The 25,005-nt window shown below is 40.6% G+C and overlaps 1 long non-coding RNA gene across 1 annotated transcript; it reads right to left on the reverse strand.

The window, feature by feature from the left end:
* Positions 1-9,926: 9,926 nt before the first annotated feature.
* On the reverse strand, positions 9,927-19,531 carry LOC140682475 (uncharacterized). Its single transcript, XR_012054261.1, has 2 exons — positions 19,369-19,531; positions 9,927-11,788 (listed from the first exon to the last, which is right to left on the reverse strand). It is a non-coding gene; the product is annotated as an uncharacterized lncRNA (long non-coding RNA).
* Positions 19,532-25,005: the final 5,474 nt, after the last annotated feature.

Below are 25,005 nucleotides of genomic sequence, written 5' to 3' on the forward strand. Positions count from 1 at the left end.
TCTGGCTACAGAAAGGCTCTTAAGCAAGGACTGAACACTACAGGGTTTGATTATGGTTGCAACATTATTAGTAATCTTAAAAGAACTACTGCAGATTTTAATCTCATCCAAACACCTTTTCCTGGTCGTCTCAGCAAGGTGTGGTTTCTGTCATTGGACCAGTGCTGTGACATAAACAGCAGATCAGAACAAACCTGAGAAAACATAATAGAATAGTTTGGCTTTGGAAGAGATCTTAGAGGTTCTGTACTCCTCCTGCTGCAGAGCTGGGACCTCCCACAGTGTGTTGCCCTGTACAGAGGTGCTGGGACTCCCCAGTGATCTGATTGCCTGCTTGAGCAGTTCTGCTTGCAGTGCCACCAATGATTGGCTTTTAACATCACTTTGTTACAAGTGGTTTGGATTCAGTGAGCTTTACCAAACAAACTAATGGGCAAAAAGTGGTTTATTTCCATGTAAAATAGAAATGTGGAAGATTTGCTGACTCATGTTTTGTCACACAGGGATCACAGCCACCTTTTCATTTTTATTTTGAAAGTGCAAAACATACTCTAGCATAACTTAATAATGTAATTAATGATATCACAGGTCTTACTACTCAAAAACTTCATGGCCTGGAAGTATTTCCAGACTCCTGGGTCCAGATGAACACCCCAGCTAGGTTGCATCCCTATGCCTCTGTAAGACCTAAAACAGCTTCTTCCTTTTTCCTTGCCTCTTACCCATTTTTGGAAAGCAAAAAGAGAGCTGCAGCATGATCTAGACAGGCTGGACAACTCAAAAAACTAATGTGGTGTATTGGAGTATGATTCACTCTTCAGTAGCACTGGGCATAGACAGTCTTGAGGTGTTTTCACCAAGATAAAATACAAAGTTATGGCAAAAGGGGAAATGGGATAGGAGGCATACCGGATAGAAAAGGTGCCTAAGAGCTCAGTACTTGGCTACAATTGCTTCCTCTATAAAGTCTGGCATCAAATCCAGCACTTTGCTCCTGAATATACCCATTTTTCAAACTGTTAATACCTTGGCCTGGGATCTAAAGCCCTGGGGAACCTGTAGGGCCAGCTTAGAGCTGTGGATTGTTGGAATAAGAGGCAAAGTGAGCCATCACTAGATACTTAAACTCAAAATTCAGGAGCAAAGGAGAAAGAGAGTTGTTTGCAGGTCCCTTTTCCAATTTGTTACCAGCTCTAGGAACTGAGAGAAGGGCAGGAATAGTTTTCTTCTACTTTCATTTCTACTTTCATGCATCACCATGGACCTAGAATGAGCTGCGGGACAGAAAGTATGAGGACTCGTACAGAATAATCTGAGATAGACCTGACCTACCCACAGCAGGGACAGCTGTTCTGGGCCAAGTCCAAGATCTATCCACTGACCTAAAATAAAAATAAATTAAATAAATTAATAAAAATTAAAATAAAAATAATGACATTTTCAAACAACAACTCTGAGTCTTAGCTGGAGCAAATGTTCTTTAAAAAAGAGTTACTTCAGAGAAAAATTTAATGGTGAACAAGAAGCCAAATTGTTCTTTTAGTTATACAAATGCAACTTCTTTTGAGGTCTAGTTGCCAGTGAGGAATTTCACTAATGGAAGTAAGAGCAGAATTTCTCTTCAGCACTAAGTAGTGCTGACCTTTGAAACAAATGGAATTAGGAATTCCTTGGCCTTGTGTCCTTTGGTATTTCTACTAAAACTCCTGCTGCTAGGGTGAATTGCTGCTGGGATATGTTGCTGCTGCTCTTAAGGGGCAAACAGCCTTTATGGCCACGGCAGGCTTAGAAAGCGTGAAGATTTCAAGATAAAAATCCAGCACTCATTATTTTGGAGGACTTGACTTACAGCTTGTGAATGGTTTAGGGTCAGCAATGCTGAGCAGGGTATATAAGGTACAATGTCACATAAAGCTCCTAAGATGAAAAGCTTCTTCTACCTTATAATCAAGTTACAGGCTGGCTGAAGGGATAGCAGGAGAAGAGCTCCATTCCGAGTGTCCAGTGAGCCTTTGCTCAGAGGAGAGGCCCGAAGGGGAGGGAGCGGAGCCGCAGCCGCCGCCGGCAGATGGAGCCGCGGCGCCGGAGCCGCTCGGCGCTGCCCGGCCGGGACCGCCCCGGACCGCCCGCCCCGCCCCGTCCGAGCTGCGCTGCCGGCTGCCCGCCCGAACTCGGGTGATGCACCTGAACGAACCACGCTTGCTTTTCATCTCTTTATTATAAGGACACATAGCAACAACTTAGCATTGTACATTATTTCATACCTCTGTTGTTATGGTTGCATTACGAACTTTATCAAGAACAATCCCAGGACACAAATACAATGCAAAATCCCTGTTTGTGATGGCAACAAGTAGCTGCAGACAGTATTCTCACTCTTCTCCCTGCAAGACACAATTAGATTTATTGCCTTCTATAGATAATTTGTGGTTGAAATCCTTGTATCTCCAGTTGGTTAGAGAAATAGAAGCTAGTCTTCAAGCCTTAAGGAGGTTTTGGAGAGTTTTATTTTTCCTAAGGAGTTATAAAAGTTAAAGAGGTCAACTAATATAAAATGACAACTGAACGAGCTCATACCATGGAGTCGCTGTCATTGCATTGTTTGGGCCTGATTCTTTTTAGATAGTCAAATTCTGAGCAGGCCATGAAAACATCACCAAACTGAGTTGGCTCAAAGGTGGCAGATGAACTTTAATATAGATAAATCTGGGGCAATGCATCTAGGAAAAAATTATCCACATTAGACCTGGAACTGAGAGTTATTAGGAAAAAGACCTCTGAGCCATTATTGATGGTTCTCTGAAATCATAAGCTCAGTATGCAATGGCAAACAAACTCCAGTAAAATGTTGGAACTCATAAGAAAGTTGTTAGGAACAGGACAGAGGGTGTAATGTTACTTCTACATAAAAACCAACCAAACAAAACTCCAAAAAAGCCCTGTGGTGTGTTCTTATAAAGGGCAGCAAAAATAGCTGAAGGTGTTGAAGCTGCTGCCTTATGAAGACTGAAAACACTGTGACTCCACTCAGGAGTGAAGGAGACAGTGAAGTGAGATAATGATGATTCACCAAATTATGAACATGTTGGTTAATTTAAACCAAACATGTAACTGTTGTTTACAAGAACCTTGTATGGGATCTAGGGGACACTTGAGGCAACTACCAAAGGATCAGTTTAAAAGAAATAAAATATCTGCTGACACAGTCAGTAGTGAACCTCTGGAGCTTGCCAACACAGGAGCTTGTGGAGGCAGACAGTGTTAGCATGTTCAAAAAGGGATTAGACAAATAAATGTGTCTTTCTGCTAAAAAGGATAAGACAGGAGCATACCCTCTACTATGCCTAATACATCAGTTATGAATGCTGCTTATTAGGGAAAAGGACATAACCAGCCTCACATGGCCTTCCTAAACAGCATTTATTTTTGCCACTGCTGGAAACAGAGCAGTAAGTGAGGAGCTCATTATGTGATCAACAGGCTGTCTTATAAGCAACTTGAGACTTCTTCCCCTGGCAAGGTTCCCCTGTGAGATACAGCCTCCCCTGCACACTCAGTCCTTGCTCCATCACCAAAATGCGGAGTTCATTGGCCAGATGATAGTCGAAAATAAAGGCAGGTAAATTAAGATTTCTTGGAAAAGGTGGAACTTGCATATCCTAGTATAAACACACTTGCTTTATTTGGTACAAATGAATAACACTGTTGGCTCCTGGTCCTTCATAAGGCAATGGGAGAACAAGAGATAAAATCAGGTCATGCTCCTATACACAGTTTTGGGAGCAGTAAGTAGGTACAATAAAGATGCCCAAATCAGCTGAGGAGGTTCTACCTTAACTTACTGCTCCTCAGACTCTCTCCAAAAACATTTTTCAGCAGTGAGAAGCTGGAAGCTAATTGTCAAAACTAATTATATGTATGAAGTAACTGAAAAATGATTAATGAAATTTCCATGTTATCTCCTAGATACTTCCTGGCTTGTTTTTTCTCCCCAGTTCATTACCTTTTCTTCTATGATTCTGCAAGGACTGGGCTATCTTTACACACATGCTCATGCATGCAAACACATGCACTCACAGTTCCTCATCCCGCTTGGTTCAGCCATCCCCTCTTCTCCATCTCTTATTTTCTTTTAATGCAGTCTCAGTCTCCTCTCTGTAGTGTTTTCACGTCCCACATGCCTTGCTGATGTTTCTTCCCTGCCTCTTCTCACAGTCTTTGTGTCATGCTTTAATCTTCCCTGTTGTCAGGCTTTAACTGACTCATCACTTTTGTTTAAGGGGTGTGGGACTTCAGGTAATCAAGGAGTTACACTCTGCTGCTGGACATGCCACAGTTCTGTGTGTTGGGTGAGGGGCAATCACTCAGAGGTGGTCAGGTACCTGCCTTTCCCTTGTTAACATCCAGCTGCTTGGCAATATGGATTCAGGATTATTTTTTCACTATAGGCAAAGCAGTTTCTCCCAGTTACTCTTTTTGAAAGGATTGAATGACTTTTGATGAAACCTTTCCCAGACAGTTCAGCAGAAAATAAGCAACCAGCATGGAGAACTGATTTAAAGTCTCGGAAATCATAAGCAATTGAAAAAGCCTTTCAAAGGAAAGCATTATGTTTCTTTAATGATAGGCAATGCTTCCTACTCTGGCCATAACATCTTTAGAGCCTTCACACAAAGAAGTCCCCTTGACACTGAAGAAACACTGCCCTTTTTTTTGACACAATTCCAGCTATATGATCATCACTGGAAAATGCTTGTATTGTTATGACCAAATTTTCTCAATTACAATCTAAATGCCATTTTTCTGAAGTGAGACTAAGGTTTACTTTTCAGACTAAGGGAAGTATTTGCCGCTTTAAAGTACCCCTTTTTCCCTGAGCATATGTGCCACCTTCCTGGAAATCTGAAGCTGAGGAGCTCTTCTCCTGCTGCTGTGGAGCAGCTGTCTTGGCTTGTTCAGCTGTGCCATCTCACATCAGCTGAGCATCCAACCTGGTCTTTAATAAGGTTCCTTTTGAACCCTTATGCTTTGTTTTTCTTTACCTAGCAATCACCAGATGGTAAGGAAAACTGACAATAAGACCAATGGCTCTCTGAGAGAGATATGAGCATACAGGGGCAGGTGGAGAGGACAAACTTCAGAGGTTCACAATAACACACTTCCCTCAGAAAGTATTCTTTATTCAAATATCCCTTAAAGCGTAGCAAGTAACCACAGGATGCCATGCATCTCTGGGTTATAACTCTCAGCAGAGAGGCTGCACAACTTCCTGGATTGTCTTTAACAGGAGGCGAGGCAGACCTGGAAAGCTTTCCACTTTCCAGCCTGCTGGCTTTGGCAGTAATGTCATGTAAGTCCAAAGGGAGACAAGTGACCTTCTAGCTCATGCTATTGTGCTGGTAACACACATAAACAAAGCCTGTAGCTAGAGGGAGAAGAATTTAACCAAAAACAAGGTCTAAGAAGAAGCACTTTCCTTTGCACCTTTTCATATAGGCCTCCTGTGATGAAAGCTCTCCTAAGTGACTGGTCTTTTTATTGTCCATTCACCTAAGGGGTTTGAACTCACCTCTCCCACTGCCAAAGAGATCCTTAAACACCATGCTCTCATCAAGCGTACACACACGTGCTGAGTTTGTATCACAGGGAATAAAGGGGTGTTGTGTTCACAGAGTGACAGCCATCAGTAAACTTCAGGTGATATAATTTTCCCATCATATCCTTGTCATCCATTATCAAAGGGATACAGGATATCCCTGACAGGCTACAGGTTAAAATCTTAACAGCTGTAGAAGATGGTCAAATCCTTGGACTCTTGTGTCATTACTAGTACCCATAGCCACTATCAGCCTGGATGGATTTCCCTCTCTTCTGACAGCCCACAGTGTGCTGGCATCTGTCCCCAAATGTAGACTCAGGTGATCCTGCTTCCAACAGCAATTTTGGACATCTCCACCCTGGTTGCTGCTGTCAGCCCAAGGATGCTACAGCATGTCCCACCCTGGGCTGCCGGCCCCATGGAGGGTACCTGTCCTGGAGGGAGCTGGCAGCTCTCCCTCTCCAGACATGGGCAGGGTGTACTGAGCAGCACATCCAGCAGAAAGGGGAAAAAAGGATTTAAAATATTTCCTATCTTTAACATTTGAAAAAATCTAGACTGTTCCAGTTACTAGTGTGCCCCTTGTGGCTCACTCTGCAGCTCAGTCCAGCACTCCCCTTTGATGTTCTGCCCACAGTATAATAAACCTCACCAAAGAATAGAAAAACAGCTCTCTCTGTGAAAGCCACAAGCAAATGAGCTGGAAATGTGAACTGAAGCTGCACCACGTTTTTTTGCAGGAGCAGATTATTTTATATTCAGTGGCCTAAAACAATATGGTAGAATTCAGCCAAACAGAATTATGGTCAACATAGAATTTGCCTGGGTAAAAAAAGTTGTATTTGTAGCAATTTTGGTAAATTACTAAATTATGTTGCATGCAGAAAGGAGAAAAGGACTTTCTTTAGAGATAAGTGTCTTAGTTTTTTTCTCCTCTTCAGACTTCAGGTGTCATTCTTGTTCAGTAACAAAGAAACCAAGCAAAAATATGAAAAATATAACTTTTGGGATATAATAAATTGTGGGAAGAGCAGAACTCGGGTCTGAGAATTTTAATTGGAAAACAATAATTTCTTTAAGATAAAATCCCTAGCACTTCATAAGTTTAAAAGGGTCTAATTCTGTCTAATCTATCCTGAACAGTGTGAGAGTTTTCCCTCTCACTGTATTAATTTCTGTTTGTGTCATTCCTGGAAAGGGACCTCTTTTTTAGATATCTTCTAATTTTGTGGTAGGGATTGTGGATTTTGGTGAAAGGCCAAAGTCTAAAGACTTTCAACACTGAAAGTTTCTAAGAAAGAAATTATGTCAGATAGATTCTCTTACCTCATATGACGCTTGGCCTGAGATTTACTGCTGCTTTTTTTCTAGGATGTTGAAAGAAAGCTGTGCTGCCACTTGTTGAGCAGACTGTAGTTCAGCTTTCAAGTAGTCCTTCACAACTTTTATCCACAGAGGAACAGAAAAGACAAGAAAATGTCTTTGACAAGAAGATGTAGTGAATCAGCTGTAGCAACATGCCACATGAGCTCATTTTTAAAACCTTGTATAGGATATGAAAGGCTAAAAATCCCATTGTCTTTTTAAGTCATGAAGGGCCAACTGCACAGAAGCCAAAATTATGACCACTCTTGCCATACATGAATATGGATGGTCAGTGCCTAAACTGGAGTCTCCTAACTGGATTCAGAATGAGAAGACTGGTGAAGAGACCCAGTGCATGGCCAGGAGACACTGCGGTGTCCATAGATAATCGTCACTTTGTTTTAAAGGCACCCCATGACAAAATACACTGGAAAGGGGTGCAAAAGGTGAGGAAGCATCCATCAAATGTCTAAAAGGCAGTACCTGTGCTTTCCTTTTTGTTCCTAATTTGAACAGTCCTGTGCAGTATTTCACTTTGCTCTCAAGGGGAGTTCCCACAGCACAGGGTGCTGCAAACACCACAGTGCTTCAGCCTCAGCACCCCGTGCCTCTGCAAGGACTCTGCAGAGATTGCTCCGTACAGGGCATTGGTGCCCACACCCAGTAATGATGCTGAGGTGCAGCTTAGTAGTAAATACCCTATTTTGCTCTTCCTTTTTGGCATCTGGTCTAGCTTTTGAATTTCATATGATTTTGTGCTACACTGGAAAACCTGGAGCAGAGACCAGTGCTAAATAAGGTGAATTACTCCCTCAAGCTGTTGCAGAGCTCACTGTCAGAGAATTACATCACCACGTGGGACAATCTGTGGGATGTGTCTGCAGACAGCCATTATTGGGAACAATTCTTCCAAGGTAAACAAGACCACAACTCAGAAGCTGATTGCAGTGAGTTGGAAGACTTGCTGTGAGAAGTCCTGCACTATTAAGCAAGGCACAAACTATTTATTCAAATTACTGCATCAGTAAAGACTTACTGTTTTATATACTGACTTCACACATGCCTTTTTCTGTTTCACTAGGAGTCAGACTGTGAAATCCCAAAGGACTGTCTTGGAGAATGTCTACGTGTTCCCTTATAGCTGCAGGTCCTCATGGGGATGAGAAGAAGCTCTCTTCATAGAATGCTGTACTCTACCTGCTGAAACCTCATTGCTCTTTTGCAGACTCCAGCAGAAATCCTTTTGTGATTTTTATTTGAGCAAAATTCACCTTGTACAGTCAGCCTTTAGATATTTCAGGGGAGAATTTTCATTGTCAGGGAGAGAAATGAGACAGGCAAATCTGGCTTTTCCAAAGCATCTCCTCATCTAGCTTAATCAGAAGCCATGAGAAGAAAAGAGGATTAGAAAAATATATTTCCAAAGGGAGTTTCTTAACAATTTTTCTGCTCTAAGGCTCAGCACTTATGTGCTGGTTTTGGCTGGTGTAGAGTTAATTTTCCTCACAGTGGCTGCTACGGGACTGTGTTTGGATTTGTGCAGAACAGTGGGTTGATAATGCAGAGATGGTTTTGTTATTGCTGAGCAGGACTTAGACAGATCCAAGGCCTTCTGTGCCCCTCACTCCACCAGAGAGGAGGCTGGGGGTGCACAAGCACAGCTGGAGGGGACAAAGCCAGGGCAGCTGATCCCAACTGACCTGAGGGCTATTCCATAATTTATGGCATTATGCCTAGCACATAAAGCTGGGGCAAGAAGGAGGAAGGGGGGATTTTCAGAGTGAGGCCATTTGTCTTCTCAAGGCACTGTTATGTGGGACAGAGACCTGCTTCCCTGGGGATGGCTGAACATCTGCCTGCCCATGGGAAGGGGTGAATGAATTCCTTCCTTTCCTTTGCTTGTGTACCTGTTTTTTGCTCTCCCTATTATATTATACTTATATCAACCCACAAATGTTCTGGCTTTTACCCTTGCAAGGCTCCACCCAGTCCTGCTGGTGGTGTGAGGAGCAGCTGCTGGGGCGTTGTTGCTGCCTGGGGTTAAACCACGACTTTTGCTAAAATGCAAAACCATATTGCTATGGAATACAAAAAAGACATTTTTGATTATGAATTTGCCTCTGGGATGCTCCAAGGCACTGGATGTCCCAGAATTAAAAGCAAAACTGGGATGCCAATGGAAAAGGCTCCAGCACTGGCATCTCAGGAAGGCTACAGGCGCACCTTTGTGAGTAGTCTTCCCATGAAGTGCCAAGTACAGGTTGGCTTGGCCAGCAGGTGTGAAATTTCACCACAGAAATGTATACAGGCATAAACTGCAAGCCTCTGGCAAGTAATTTTTGTACAATTTCCTTGCCAAGTTCTCATGCTGGGGCTTAGACCAACAGCTCTGCACACAAGTCAGAACAAAACCAAGTCCCAGTTCCAGCGTTATTCCATCCCCATTTGGCTTTTGCTGAAATCACCTTGTATTTCATGGCTCCTTAGCTTGGCTGACAAGACTTAAGACTTACAGAGGCCATATGCTCACACACCAGGGCAGTTTCACACAAACTGAGCCCATTCTGCAGAGCAGCAGTGACTCTCCCAACAAATCATAACAGCACACATGGGTGTCCCCCTTACTGGCTGAGTCTGACCTGGAAGTGGAACAGGGCCAGGATTTGCTATTTGGTCAAGAGCAATATTCTAGAGGGATGATGAGAAAGGTGCCAGATGTGTTATACATGGGTAATGTGGCAGAGAAGCCACACCGAGTGGCTTCCAAGACAAGTGACAGAAGACACAGTGTCCAATAACCTCAGATGAAGTCCTTGGCATTTGCTAATGCCTTAGTGGATCCTATGAAGAAAATCATCCAGGAAAATAGGTTATTGACAAGAGGCTATAATTTACAGTTTATTTTTCAGTAAGGTTCAATCCTCCATCCTATTCATGTTCCTAAGCAGTTTATACAAAGGGGTTTTTTTTGTTTTTTTTTTTTAATCTGAGTGCTTAGCCAATATTTGAACCCACCAAGGGTCATTTCCCTTAGAATGAGAAATGGTTAATAAGGTTCAAGTATGCACTCAGAAGACTAAACTCACAGCTGAAATAAAGAACAGCAGCAAACTATCCCCCATCAAAATTTGCTCTCCATCAAGTGCTGGGCTGAAAAGCCTGTACCTCTTCCTCCTCTTCTTCCCTTTACTTTCAGTGTCCCAGTGACTGTCCCAGTGGCTGCCTGTCTCTAACACACCAATTATATTTGTACTGCTTTGAAATGCATCACAGAAAGTTCCTCTCTGCAGAGTCCAGGGACTGTTGGATGCACTTTGGGTGTAGATATTAATGGAAATCACCACCTCTAAGTGCTGCTGCCTCCATAGAGTGCTTCACAACTCACCTTATTTTCAACTTATTTTCAATTTATTAATCCTTCTTTGAGTATTTTTCAAGGAGTAGCTTTCAAAGGATATTTCTCTTAGTTTTTCCAAATCTATACTACTGAGGGATTTTCCTCCCTTTTTCTGGTCAGGTTTTGTCACTGTATTTCTTTCTCCTGAATTTTGATCAGATGATTTTTTTTCAGATATAAGCATTTAATCTCTTGCAGTAACTGCAACACTCAGAAGCTTTGTGTTAAATGTCAATGAAGAAATGAAATTTACCAAAGAAAATCACTCAATAATATTCTCTGCATTTCTGACATCCAGTGAGTTAGGGCAACAGAAATATTTAATCGATTTCTTTAATCATGTAGAGCCTGATCCAGTTCCCCCCAAGGAACACCACAGTCTTTCCATAGGCCTGGAACTTTCCATGGCTTCCATAGGCCTGGAGAACATGCACAATGCATGTAGTGTATCTCCACCACATCAATAACTCATAGAATGTTCTCCTAACCTTTAAAGAGGATATGATACTTTCTATGTGTGTGTGTATATACATATATATATATATGGCTAGGCATAAAAGCAATCATTAGGAAGCCTTACTTTGTACCTTGTGCCCACTCTAATACCAAAGTCTACAGCAAAATCCAAATCTGGAGGAATGACAGGAAGCCATTATTAGTTTTTCTATGAAAATGGTATTTTTATTAAAAGCAGAAGGTGAGCTGAAGGCACCAGTCTTCTTTAAAATACCTTGGGGTTTAGCATCAATAATGGAAATATACATACTGTGGCTAGGATATGTCTAAGACCTTTCCCATCTTTTCTGACTGTCCATAAATAAGTAGTTTAGAGCCAATGAATATAATAAAAGAATGATCTTAATATTTTTCTCTCAAATTTTTTCCATTTCACAGGAAGTTCAAGTTTCCTTCAGCAAATGGTTTATACTTTTCCAAACACACTTGCATTCTAGTAAAATGTATTACATATGCATTAAGGCTTAGTTTATTTATTGAGAAACAGGAACACCATGAAAAAAATCAAAACTATTTTTATGGTTACTTACTATATTTTTGTGGTTACTTTTCTTTAAAATAGTTAGCAACTCCTTTTCCCCTGCCATTTTTAATAGGGTATATGCATCACTGTTTTCAGTTTCTTATGGAGATAATTCTAATTTCCTAAACAACAATCTGACACAGGTTTAGATTATCTGAAATGCAAGTCTAAGATCAGAAGTGATGACAAACCTTTACAACCACAGAGTTTCCTATGGCTTTCCATGGAGTTCTGGAAGGGGCAGCAACCCCCTGGGCAAGGATCAGACACTTGGACTGGAGCTTCTCTACTGCTTCAGACAGGGGGACTTTAACAGCTGATGTCCTTAACAGTGGAAGTTTGGCACATTTTCCTGCCCTTTGATGGTCAAAACCTGGAGTCTCAAGAACTGAAAAATATGGTGGGAAAAATAGGTCATGTCAACTGCTTCTAATGAATCTGGTTTACTACATGTAAAAAAACCCATGTTTTTCATAAAACCACATAGTTATTTTCTTGAGAATAAAGTTTTTTCAAAAAAATTATTACCTCCTTACAAGGAATACAAACCTCTGTTCATTGCACATGCAGTATATCCTACTAAAATACTGAAGGAGATAAAACTCTAAGCATTCCTGCAGGATTTAACTCTAAAAAAATTGAAACACTGGAATCTACCACATTCATTTTTTTTAAATGTCTCCAGCATCTATAATGAGTCCTTTATTACTAATTTATGTCAAACACTTGCTGGCTTTGTGATACCAGCTCTAGGAAAATCTCCCACTTGCTCTTACCCTTTCTTTCCACTAGTCTAAAGGAAGGTTTGCTAACAGTCCTTCCTTGCCTAAATCTATATTCATTATCTACGTATCACAAATATTTAGCACTTTATCCTGGATGTGGTTAAGCACTAGGTACACAAGCTCCACACTGTAAGCCAGATGCTTGATGTGGCTAGAAGAGGAAATAAGTTGTGGTGGAGCCATTGCCAGCTGTCCCTGGGGTCCTGCCCTAGAGGGAGGACTGCTGAGTGGTCAGAGCTGGCTAACAGCCACTGGGAGAGCTGCCTACAAAAAAGTGCCTAAATTCAGGTATTGCACAGATGCCCTGACCATTACTTGCAGAGGAGACAAGAAAATTGAAGTAGTTATGTGAAGGGCTTTAAAGATGCAGCAGGTATAACACTCATTTTATAGTTATAGCTAAATCTATATAAATCCTCAAGTCTGCAGAAGCCTAGTGCCAACATCTTAATCAAGCAAATTTCCAGTAACAACCATCTGCTTTTAGCCAGGATGTTTGGGAGACTGGAGAGTAAATTCCATATAATCTGAAAGCTCTCCCAGTTCTGTTCCCAAATAGGGAGATGATCTTACCTGCACAAAGCATATCACTTCATGTTTTCTGGAAAACAGACCACGGATACAGGTCTAGCAAGCCATGCTTGTCTTGCATCCCCTAAACCTAGGGAAGATGAGATCTTGGGGCAAAAGGAGGAGTATTTTGGCATCCACTTATGTGAATTTTCTTTAAAATTCCTCCCATTTCTTGTGACCTGGTCTAGGCCAAGAATAAGAAAGAAATAAATGTGCTCCTTGGGAGCATTTCAGTAATACCTAGCGATAAGTTGTCTCTGGCAGAGATTATTTCAGCAGGATCCAGAGAGGATTTAAAATTCAAACAGAGACAGGAAAGCAGCCCAACACTCCATTTGAATTGGTGGTAGAATTAAATCAAGTGACACAGCAGCATACGAGAACTCTCAACAAATACCTCTAAGATTGCATTTTAACAGAGAATTATATCATGACTGCTCCTTTTGAGAGTCTGCAGGGACATAAAGGAGGATAAATTACACAGACACTTGCCTGTAGTGTGTCTCCAGATTCTAGCAGTTCACAATGAATGAGAGAGCAGGGGAGGTACAACCAGTCCTCTCAGTCCTCTCAGCTCCTACTTTGATGATAAAATATCTGTGACAGCAGTATGGTCTCAGTCCTGTTTCCAGGGTTTTGGGCCATGAAGGAAGGTCAGCACAACAGCTGAATAAGCTTGCTATGTATCCATAAGAGCTTGAGGAAATGGCTCCTGGTTTGGGATCCTCAGGGAAAGTAAAGTTATGGGCCATCTCATAGCCTGCCTTAAGACAGAACCTGGATTTACAGAGTTTTCTGTCTTCATCTTTGCAGACTCTGCCTCCTGTTTTTGTGTCTGGCCTCTGGACACAGCAGGTAATGTGTTTTGCAATTCCATCCCGAGTGCAGTGAAAAGCAGACATAGGTGTGGCCGTGCATGGGGGTTTCTGCAGGTACAGCTGAAGTTGTGCTCTTCCCTCTGACGTGACCTCAGCACTGGGAGAACTCCTCCCAGCCACAGCTCATCTAATTGGAGGCATGAAAACCTGAGTCTGTAATTAAGAAAGCACTGAAAGCACAGGTCTCTAGTTTGGATGCTTATCAGGTATACGTCAGACTGCCTCTACCAGCAGAGTCATGTTGTGAATCTATTTGTGGAACTTGATTTATGAAGATTAATAAGACACACAAATTATGTCAACTTATGGCAAAATCCATGTATTTTTCTTTCAGTTCAGATTCCAAAATGCTGTTTTCTTTCTCATAGGGCTATTTTTAATGGCAGAGCCTATGTGTATCCTACCCAGGCCTGTAAGGAATGCCAGGACAGCTAAAAGCAATGCAATTATGTGGCCCACCAGAAGGTCAAGCAAAAAATATATGGTGCTCACTGATATTTATCAGCCATTTCTAAACCTGGACAGAGCCAGGGGATTACGATGGTTTCTCTTCCTTCTAAGCACTTTGGGCAGAAATTGTTTCCTATTTGATCTGTGTCTTCATATCTGACTCAATGTTAGCTGTAAGATCCTGGTGTCATCTCTAGGAAACCAAATTCTGTTAAAACCCTAGAAATATCAGACACCATGACACCATCTTGTGATTCTACATTCTCACTATTACAGCTACCATTTCCTTAAATATGAAGCACTAAAGGTTGTGAGTAGCCACAGACCCATTGGTTACATCTATTATGTTGTACAAAAGAGGCCTTAAGGCCACATTAATTGCCCTCAGGAGTATTTCAGAGTTCTTTCAGAGATAAGTAATTTGGATTTGTAAAGTGGAATAGTCCTGTCTGTTTGCTCTGCCTTCAGCCTTTGGTGCATCAGCCTTTGGTGCACCCTTCCTCTCTGCATTTCCCCCTGCAGTGACACCACATGGCTGACAGCAGGCAGAAAAGTCACCCACAGAAGAGAATAAGTGGGGAAATTTTTCTTAGGAAAACTCTTTGACATTCATTCTACCAGTGGATAACCAGGCACAAGGTTCTTGTAGTTAGTCACAGCTCTATCTGAGCTGCCCTTTGCTCCTGTGTTTGCCCTGGCCATTTTTTATTCTGTCTTTGGCATAGAATTGCAGTCCTTATATTTTAAACTTCTCCAAGTAGCACAACCAGGCACTGGCTCTACTTTGTGGTTACTGGTGCAATGTAAATCTCTCTCTTGCTTCTGAGGATGGGGATCCCAAGAGTGACCCATTTGCAGAAGCAATGTCTAACTTTGTAGAGGAATGTAGAGGAATAGCAGGAACAAGTGAATTTAGCAAAATTAGTACTTTGACTAGCAAAAGAAATGTACGTATTCAGATAAAATAACAAATGCACAGGCACCATCACCAGTCTTGTTTCTTTAGTTTAGGAGTGTTCTGGGATTTTGAACTCACAGACATTACAGAGCTTAGAGTTCCTCCCTTTCCCAATGTCTGCTATAAATGGATTTTCTGGTAACATCTACCTAGGTCCAAAAGGTCAGATGAAGGTTATTTTGGAACAGTTCCTCTCATGCCTGTGTTAACATTATACCTAAGCTATCCTGTTTTGAAACAAGCCTGGGCTTCCAGGAGCTATGAATGCTTACATATGTATATGTACACATATTTACATATGTAATATTTACATATGTGCACGTATTTACATGTATATCTATTTACACTGCTTCTGTTTAGTCTGGATTAATGAGACACAGAAAGCCTGAATAGAGTTTATAGATTGCTGAAGCCTCTATATTTCTCCGTATTAGAATAGTTTTCCATATTCCTGCTTTCCCTTCTGCCAGAAGTATTGGCTAACAAACTGTGTACACAGAAAAATACAGTAGCTAGCTATAAACCTCCAGGTTTTTTGTAGTTTTAACACTTAAACATCTCTGTATCATTCAAATTTCAGTACAAGTTTTATTCCAGTTTCTTTCTATTTTTATTTTTGATATCTGATCCTACTGAAGTGACTTTGAAAGATATCACATAGACATCTTTGACTCATTGGCATTATAGAAGAAAGAGAAATGAAAGCCTATTTTGTGTAGGAAGAAGTAAAAATAATGATTTTTTTTTTTAATATTGCAGAAAATAGCTAGAGGGGGATAGACACAATTCATCAGCACTTGGTTTAAATTGCTGTATCTTCATTTCCTATGTGAACCAGTACATGCTTATTCCTGTAGTAGGCAGATTGTGTGCTTATCACCAAAAACTTCATAAATATGTGGGTGTAGTCAACATCTGTGATTGGTTTCCTGAATGTTCTGGGCTGTTGCAATCTTCTCATAATAGAGGCAAAGGGAAACACCTTTCTCTGTGCATGTAAGGCAAGAAATGCACACTTATAATAAATTAAATTTGTGCCTGTCTCATATTTTCTATTTTTAAAATTGTAAATAAATATTTTTTCCCTACCAGGGCTTCCTTGAAGAAAGAAAGTAGATAGCTTTACCTCCACTGCACAAGTAGGAAGACTGAGGCAGAAATATAATACATATTATGTATAATACAATCATATAATACTATTACATATAATACTATTACAAAATATACCTCTAATTCAGAAGTCAGAAATCTGTATTATTTAATCCTGAATATTCAGCTGAGTGGTCAAAATGGACCAGTATACTTCAGGAATGCTATAGTGACTCTTCACAGAGCTATATCTGCATCTTTCATACACAGAAAGTAGAAGGGAACAAAAGTACATCAAGACTTCTTACTAATATATATTCACATTTCTGAGCATTAAATATATTATATGCTGTTTCTGAAGTCCATATAAGCTCTGGCTTATACATTCAGTACTCATTTCTGATTAAATAATCTTGCAGTACATTTTTATTTATTACTTGATATAGAAAATTTTTTTGCTTCTTTTTGTGAGCTACCTGTGGATCAGCTTACACATTTTCCACCAAAGAACAAAGCCTTGGAACAAGTTCTGCCCAGCCTTTGATGACTCCTTATATTTCAATTTTAGAATTTTTTTTTATACAGAAACAAGAAATTGATTATTTTTCCCTCTATATCCCTGTTCAATACTGCTCAGTATTATTTGAGATGTGGACTTCCAAGAAAAAAGGAATTGGCTGCATAGGACAGATGAGTCTCTTCTGCCCTTCACTACATGCCCAAGCTGTTCTGTGGTTTGTGCACCTCTGGCTGGTACCTCTGGCCGGGGTACCCCTCTGAACTGGGTATGCTGAATCATTTATGGTCAGGAGAGTGCTGCCTGTTCCAGCTGCTCTCCAGCTGATTTCAAACAGAAGACATGCACAGATGCTCATCTACCAGCAGTAGAGGTCTTTTTAGTACAGGGAAGGATTTGTGAACTCATAAATTCATAAAGGCCAGAAAGGAGGGTTACACCCTCTGTCTAACCCAGTCTCTTGTATGGTGCAAGGGAAGTTAACCCTTTTCGCCCACTAACTTTATTTGGCCAAGATCTACCATCCCAGAGGACTCCACAAACTCGAACAGTGAGAACAGTGAGAGGTGTCCCTGGGCCTCCCTGAATCTTTCTGCTCCACTCAGGAATGAGCCAGAGCTGGGCCTTTGCTTGGGTCTCAGGGCAAACTGGAGATATTGTCCCTGCAGTGCCTGTAGCTTGAGTGTGTTCTCAGCCTAATTCAGGAAACCACAATGGTTACACACCCATGAACCACACAAGGCTAAAATGCTGCTGGCCAGCAAGCCCTGGCTGGCACTGGCTTTGAAAGAGGTGACTCAGGTCCAGCCTTAAATTCTCATCACCTCTGCTATTGTCTCCTGGCCTCCCTCACCTTCCTTTAACTCTTGTCCATTCCCCTGCTGGCTTCACTGCAGAGGCAGAAACTGGACTGACAAACAATTAATTGATCATTTACTTCTTGCAACATAAGTATTTTTCTTTAGAAATTGAATTCATATTTAGTGTGGGAAGAGAGGCTGATCTCCTACTAAAATTTCTGGGTGAAGTTTCATAAGAGTCCAATATGCTGAGACACATCAGATTTCACCCTGGAAAAGAGAAAAAATATCCCAAAGGCTTTGAAGTCTAGTGCTACAAATATGGTCAGAGTGCGATTTTGAAATACTGTCACCTTCATTTCAAGCAGTTGCATCTACTGTGATTGCAATTTGAAGGTAAACTTCATGGTGAGCATCCTTAAATTAGATTTGGTATCAATTTAGACATACAGTTACACACACCTATTTTTAAGGACAAGGATATTGATCTTGGAAAGGCAATAAATTCCAGTAATATCTCTCTGTAGAATAAAGCCAAGACAATTCAAACATGATTATTTTTTGTCTTTGCAACATTTTGCCAAAACTATGATATTGTTGGACAAATAATTCTGATTTATATTCAACAAGAGTAGTAAAAAGATTTTATAGAGGAGACAGTCAGAGTGATATTTTCCTATAAATCACAATGATTTTTATTGCCACAAGGTCCCACGGCTCAACTTCAAATACAAACTGAGCTGTAAACTGCATGGCTGAAGCTGCATTCCTTCTGAATGAGAACCATGTTTCCCTTTCCCAGTGAGTGACTCCACATTCCTATCAGTGTCTAGCAGATAATAACAATATACAAACAAAAGCAGTTTTTAGAGCTGGTAGAGCAGTGATGGGAAAACATGTTCAAAGTGGTGCCACTCTATAGCATATCATTCTTAAAAAAAAAAAAAAATTTTAAAAAGAGAGATAAGCAAGGTGCATACCAGACAGTAAGCCAGTTCTTTCTGTCATGTTTCTGTTTGTTCTCTTCTGAGATAAATTTTCCTGCTGATAGAATATGGAAGAATATAGCTAGAACAAGAGCAGTATTTGGCTACTGACCTGGAACACAGTACTCCTATCTTTTATATAACCCACAAGTTACTGGAATCAGGTAAAAGGAATTGAGAATTACCTATATTCACTTCTTAACCTAGCTAAGGGAAATCCATCAAAGACTGTTGAAATACAAATAACACTGACCTCTTATATACTATTAGGCATGTATTCCCCAAGGATTGCTGACATTTCTTCCACAGTTCTTTCATTTTCTCACTTGAGAGCCATACTCACCAAAGCCAGGTGCATGGAGCAGAGTCAAGGGTGCAGTATTCTGATCTGGCTCTGGATTACATTTAAGCAAAGCTCTCCTGGGCTCAGGATATGCTCTTACTCTTCCAATGCCTGACTGAGACCTGAGATGAGCATGCACCCAAAACAGAACCTGAAAATTATTTTACCTCAGATCATCACATATGCTTTATTTCCTAACTCTAGACTTTCCTGCTCTCAGATTCTCAGGACTCCAACTCACATGTGAGGCCTTATGCTCAGCTTGGCCATGACTCTGTTCTGTGCCAGGATGAGATCTGGGTACACGTCTGTACCTCTACCTCACCTGCAGGACGTGGAAACCAAAGTGCCCACATTCTTCCTCCACACCAGAAGTCCAGGGCAGCCTCACTCCAGGGCTGCAGGCAAACACAATTTTGTCACTAGTCTCCCTCTCTTGCTTCTTTTCAAGCCACAGCTTTGGGGACAGCTGGGTTCATGGATCATTTGCTAAGTGGTATGGTCAAGTGAAAATGTGAATATAAAAAACACAAGTATAAGAAGGCACAGAATAAATATATGTTCTAGTGAGAATACAGAAGCCACTTACATGGTTGGTGGTGTGTGGATCATGATTATTCATAATTTAAATCTAGGGAATAGCAGTCCTGAATCTCCTCTTCGCAGAACACTTTTCATCTCAACCTCTCTCCAGAGCAGTGGCAGATAAAATTGGGATTTGTGTGGGAGTGCAAGCTCAGGATGCTCTGAAAACCTCTGTGTGAATAGAAGAAAGTTCAGATTTAAATCTCTAGTTTAGAGAGTTTTGGGGTGGGTAGGAAATATATATATACTGCATTTATATAATTTAGATATTTATATATAGATAATATTTATATTTATTTGTTTGTTTACTTTATTTATATAGCATTTTTAGCATTTATAACCCTATGCTAATAAAAATATATCAGCTGTAAACTGCTGGTATATGCAGAAATTGTTCTTCCACAGCTCTTTAAAAGAAAGAGCCATTTCCCTTGCTCATGCCACAATTATCATCACTAAATTTTAGCAGGGATAAAAGGCTTTTTCTAATTTGCACCTCAGTATAAAATAATACTCCCCTTTCTCTTTTAAAAGAATTTCTTTTCCACTTCTATGACTATAAATGCATCCAAATCAGAAAAACCTTGCAGATTAAACTACTCTTTGTGGGACCCAAGAAAAGAAACTTCTTTACTTCAGAGCTATGGGCAGTGGACTTGCAGCTCCCTCACTCAGCTGTGGGGCATGCACTGAGCTTTCCATGCAGCCATGATATTTCTGGTGTGCTTCGAAAGAAAAGCAAATTACAAATTATTAATGGTGGTGGCCATACAGGAATGTGAAAAGGTTCAGGTTCAGCTTGCCAAGGAGTGGTCACCTCTCACCCCTCAGACCAGCACCACGCTGTTCCCAGCCAGCTTTTCCTCCACATGGCTATTTGGGAAATAAGATCAGTAGAAAATAATGGCCCTGTGCAGCTTAAAAAGACCACAATGAAATCAGTGGACTGGAACTGTATTGCCTTTACCTCCACTTGCCAAAGCCAATCTTTCTTGAGGATCTTTGTAATCCGAAGGGCCAAATTAAGATGTCTAGAAATGGCCTGGAGCAGTCAGTGCTGTGACAGAGTCTTGTGGTGTACCCAGCCCCTTCCCCCACAGCTGAAATTTTGGGTTCCCTCAAGTCCCATTGATTTCAGCGATTTCCTTGGCAACCATTCCCACAATGCACATCACAATCTGCTTGTCCTTTCCTGATGAGAGGATGGGATACTGAAGGCACATCCTCCTTTCCCATGTGCTGTGAAATGCAAGTCTGGGCAGCATGTGCCCAGCTTCAGCAGCTCAGGGTCAGGTTTGGCCTGGACAACTACAGAAACTCAGTCTGTTCTTCACTGCATAGAGCAGCCAGTGCAATTAGCAGCTTTACACTTGTTTTGGGGATTTTTTTCTGACTTTGAAACACCAAGAAGTAAAGAATGTGCTCTGAAGTCAGCACATTTTGGAAGCACTGCACCTAAGAAGTGAAAAAAACTTGAATTGCTCTTATGTTGAAACTGTCATGATAATGTTACATCTACTGATTTTTTCTTAACATCCTCAAGTGGTTCTGATTAAATATATTTTGATCAAATTAATTCCCTTTCCTTCTACCCTCCAACACCTATAAAAGCAGCAAAAGTCAGGCCAGCATTAGGATACTGAAAAGTGAGTTTTGGCAGCAGGATAAAGGTCCTATTAGCCCTCAGATCATCTGGAAGCAAACCAGTGTGGTTTGGCCATTGCTATATTTGCCATTCTCTAGGTTAGTTGATGCAGAGCAAGACTTCTATTTGGATCAGCAAACAGAGGTGAAGGTTAAAGAAAAGAAAAATAAAAATGCATATTTGCATTTCTGGTAGACAGAAATCTGAACTGATTTGTCATACAAGCCTGAGGAATGGGAAACAGTGTGAGTATAAAACTGGAAAAGAAACATCAGTATGGGAGTAAGAGAAAATCATTACACCAAGAATCAAGACCTGCGGTATTCTGCTTGGAACCTGATTTGCCTTTTGAATGTTTCAGATTGTCACCTCAGCAGCTGCTCTTCTAGAGTGGGGAAGATGGAGACAGAAATAATTTTATGAGTTTGAGATGTATTGTATATTTTGGCAGCCCCAGTACAAGAGATTGGCACACTGGAGTGAGTGCAGTTGGGGTGCAGAGATGGTGAATGCAGGAGCACGTCCTTGCAGAGGGGCTGAAGGATCTGGGCTGCTTCAGTCTGGAGAAGGGAAGGCTCTGGGGGGAGAGAACAGCAGCCCCCATGAGGAGCCTGTGCTGTGCTGTGCCTGCTGGGTGGATGACTCTGGGCAGAAGCTGAAGGAGGAGAGGTTCAGAATTTCCTCTGGAACTTCCCCCTGGGGCAGTCAGGCACTGGAGCAGAGGACCCAGAGGCTGTGTGACTCCATCCTGGGGGTGGGGGAGTCCACACCAGCCAGGCTTGCTCAAAGCCTTCAGCAGTCTGGTCTGACTCCTGCTTTGAGCAGGAGGTTGGCATGGAGACATCCTAAATTCCCTTCCAACATGAATTGTTCTATGATCCAGTGATTTATTATATTTTTCCCAATGTGTGCAAATAAGCATATAACAATTTTGCCTAATCTTTTAAAACTCTATTTTATCTATTGTGTCCAGTAAATTCCTTCCTCTGACTGTGAAGTTTGCTGATAAGCATGTCATTTACTATGGTGATTTTTACGATTTGGCACCACTTTCCCAAAAACCATTCAGAAGTAATTTTATATCAAAGCAGGCAATCATACACAGTAATTTCAAATGGAAACCACAGGTCATGATGAACTGGACAATTCTCTGATTTTTTGTGAATGAGAAATGAAGATTTAAATAGTCACCAAGAATTTTGTCTCCATATTCAATTAATCAGCACTTCTGTTTTTCTGTTTTACTGAGTGTAGCTTACTTGTCTGTCTTAAAGAGTCTAACTTTTTAAAGACTAGTGGACAATTTATGACTAGAAATATGGGCAAGCACAGTGATGCCAAGAAATGTTCTCAAAGTATTAAGCTGTTCTGAATAATATTTCAGTACAAGTGAAGCTGCTGCTTTCATGTCCCTGAGACAGCAAAACCAGAAATATTTGGAAGCTGTTTTGACATTCTTCAACATACCATTAAGCAACAATAAAAGAGGTTGTCATAGCTGCTGTGTCATAATGGAATGAGTTTGTCTCTCTTCAAACTGGTAGTGGCATTTTGCTAGTCAGAACATCAGGAAAAAATGTTAAAATCAGAGCTGGGAAAAAATATTCACAGGATAGTATAAATCACTATTGTTTTATATTAATTCAAGACTTACTCCTTTTTTTCTTTCAATCTTCTGATCTTTCTTTGAAATAAAAAGCAGGGATGTCAAGTCTAAACCAACCAAGATTAGTCACATAGATAAAAGAAAATATCTGTAGTTATTATTTCTATGCTTTGTACAGCTTGTCAAGAGAAAGTTGGTAAAACAAAGTTTGGTTTCAGTACTTTGCAACTGAGTTTGTGTCCTGTACATTACCTGCTGTTTCCAGGCCCCACCAGAAGCATCTCACATGCATTGGTCTTAAATTGCATGCACCATGTCCCACTCTCTTTACAGATTAAGCATATCTAGATATTAAATACCAGAACTAAAATATAAACATATAGCAGGGAGTGATTTTGATTAAATTATTGATACAATGTTGTTTAGCACTGGGTTTTTTTCATTAGAACTGGCTAAAAATGATAAATTGCAATAAATTAAAAGCTAATTCCCAAAACAAGATTATGTCTGATATTTAATAAGTAGTGATACGGAAGCAGCTACAAATATGCATCCTTAGCATTTTTGATTACACTTATTGACAACACTAAGATGTTTATTTCACTGCCATGATTTTTTTGTCATTGTCCTATAACTAAAGTGGAATGAAACACTTTTGCAGAAGTTACTGTGCACTGAAGGCTGCACCTTTCCAGAAATAGGTTTTTCAGGAAAACAGCACCTACTAATAATATTCATGCGCACCTATAAGTACAGCTGTTACTAAAGAGGTGTCTGACAGGATAGAAATGGGTACAAGATTTATCTGTTAGTTATATCACAAGACAGGTTTTAATACATTATATATAAAACAAGTGAGAAAACCCCATCTTAGAGATCAAGTTGAGGTATTAGGCTTTTCAAGTTCTTAGTGATGTATAATATATAATCTGTGTATTCTCAGAGTTGTACAAACACAAAGAAAAATAGTCCCTCTCCTGATCACTCCTGCTTGTGGATGGATCACAGGAAGCAGTGAGCAGAAACATCCTTTGAATTCAATTAGCCTGTTGATATGGTGAGAATTCTCATAAATATGCCCTCAAATGGGCATTGGCTCTGTCATCTGTCACAATACAGAGTACAGACAAGCCTAGCATGAAATTCTTCAAAAGAATTTGGTTTTTGATCTTTGCTTTCATCCAACACTAAGATCTACAGGATTTGATTAAGATTTACAGCACTGAGGAGGAAGTTATTCAACAGGCAACAACAAAGTTATTTAACTTTGGCCAAGACTGGGGAGAAAAGCAGTGAGTGCAAAAGTTGAGAGCAGGACTTAGTCCTGAGGCAGAGGCAGCCACCACGACTGCAGGTGTGACAGCTGGAGGCTGACGATTGGAGGTAGTGTCATGTCCTCTTGAGAAAAAGCAGCAAGTACAAGATTTAATAAATTCATTTTATATTTTCAACTCTCCCTGCCACAGAGCATATTTGCAGACAAATATCAGTTGCTTACACCTCAGTCCCAAGGAAAATAAAATATCTCTCTCAACTTCTCTTTTCTTGGACTTTCACTGCACTGATGTTGCAGATCCTCTCTACTTTGGTCTTTCGGCATTAAAAGTGTTTGAAAAATATGCAACAGCCTAATATTTATCCTCATTTGGTTTCCCTGTATTTCCCTGCTTTGCTTTCTCTTGTATTTCTGCATCTAACCAGCCACAACTGTTACAGAATTTATTGCAGAGAATTTCTTTCTGTGATTATAACTTAAAAAACATGATCAAGCTGGAAGGCAGGGTCTGTCTGGGCACAAGAATGAAAAAAGGAGAAAAATACCTGTTATGACTTGTTTCCAAATACCACCACTGACTGCAGCCTCACAGTTTACTCAGGCAATCTGCCCAAATACTTCACAACCATTCCTGTTTAAAAGTTTATATCAGCATTAAGACAGAACCTTTCATGCTGATTTTGGGTGATCATTTCTTGCCCTATTCACTACAGATTTTACCTTACACATTGGAACTAACTCTTACATCCTTGGAAGGCTGTTAACCTGCCTCCATGCTCAGTCTTGTCTGTATCCAGGTAATGAATCCCAAATAAGTTTTCCTATCCCCACACATCTCTGTTTGTAGCCCTCTGATCAATCCTTGCTCCTGTAAACTTCTTCCAGTTACCCATAGACTGCTTCAAATGCCAGACCAGACATAAAACCAACACCAGACACTGTCTGCTCCTTGTGAACAGAGTACCTGAATTATTGTATCTTGGAGGCTACACTCTTATTTGTGCATCTCAGTTGAGGTTGCCTTCTCCCAATATTGTGACACTTTTGGGTCATGTTCTTTTTGAATCTCTATTCTTTTTATTCTTTTTTTTTTTTTTTTTTTTAACATCAGCCA

Source organism: Taeniopygia guttata, chromosome 2 (assembly GCF_048771995.1).
Source record: "Taeniopygia guttata chromosome 2, bTaeGut7.mat, whole genome shotgun sequence".
NCBI lineage: Eukaryota > Metazoa > Chordata > Aves > Passeriformes > Estrildidae > Taeniopygia > Taeniopygia guttata.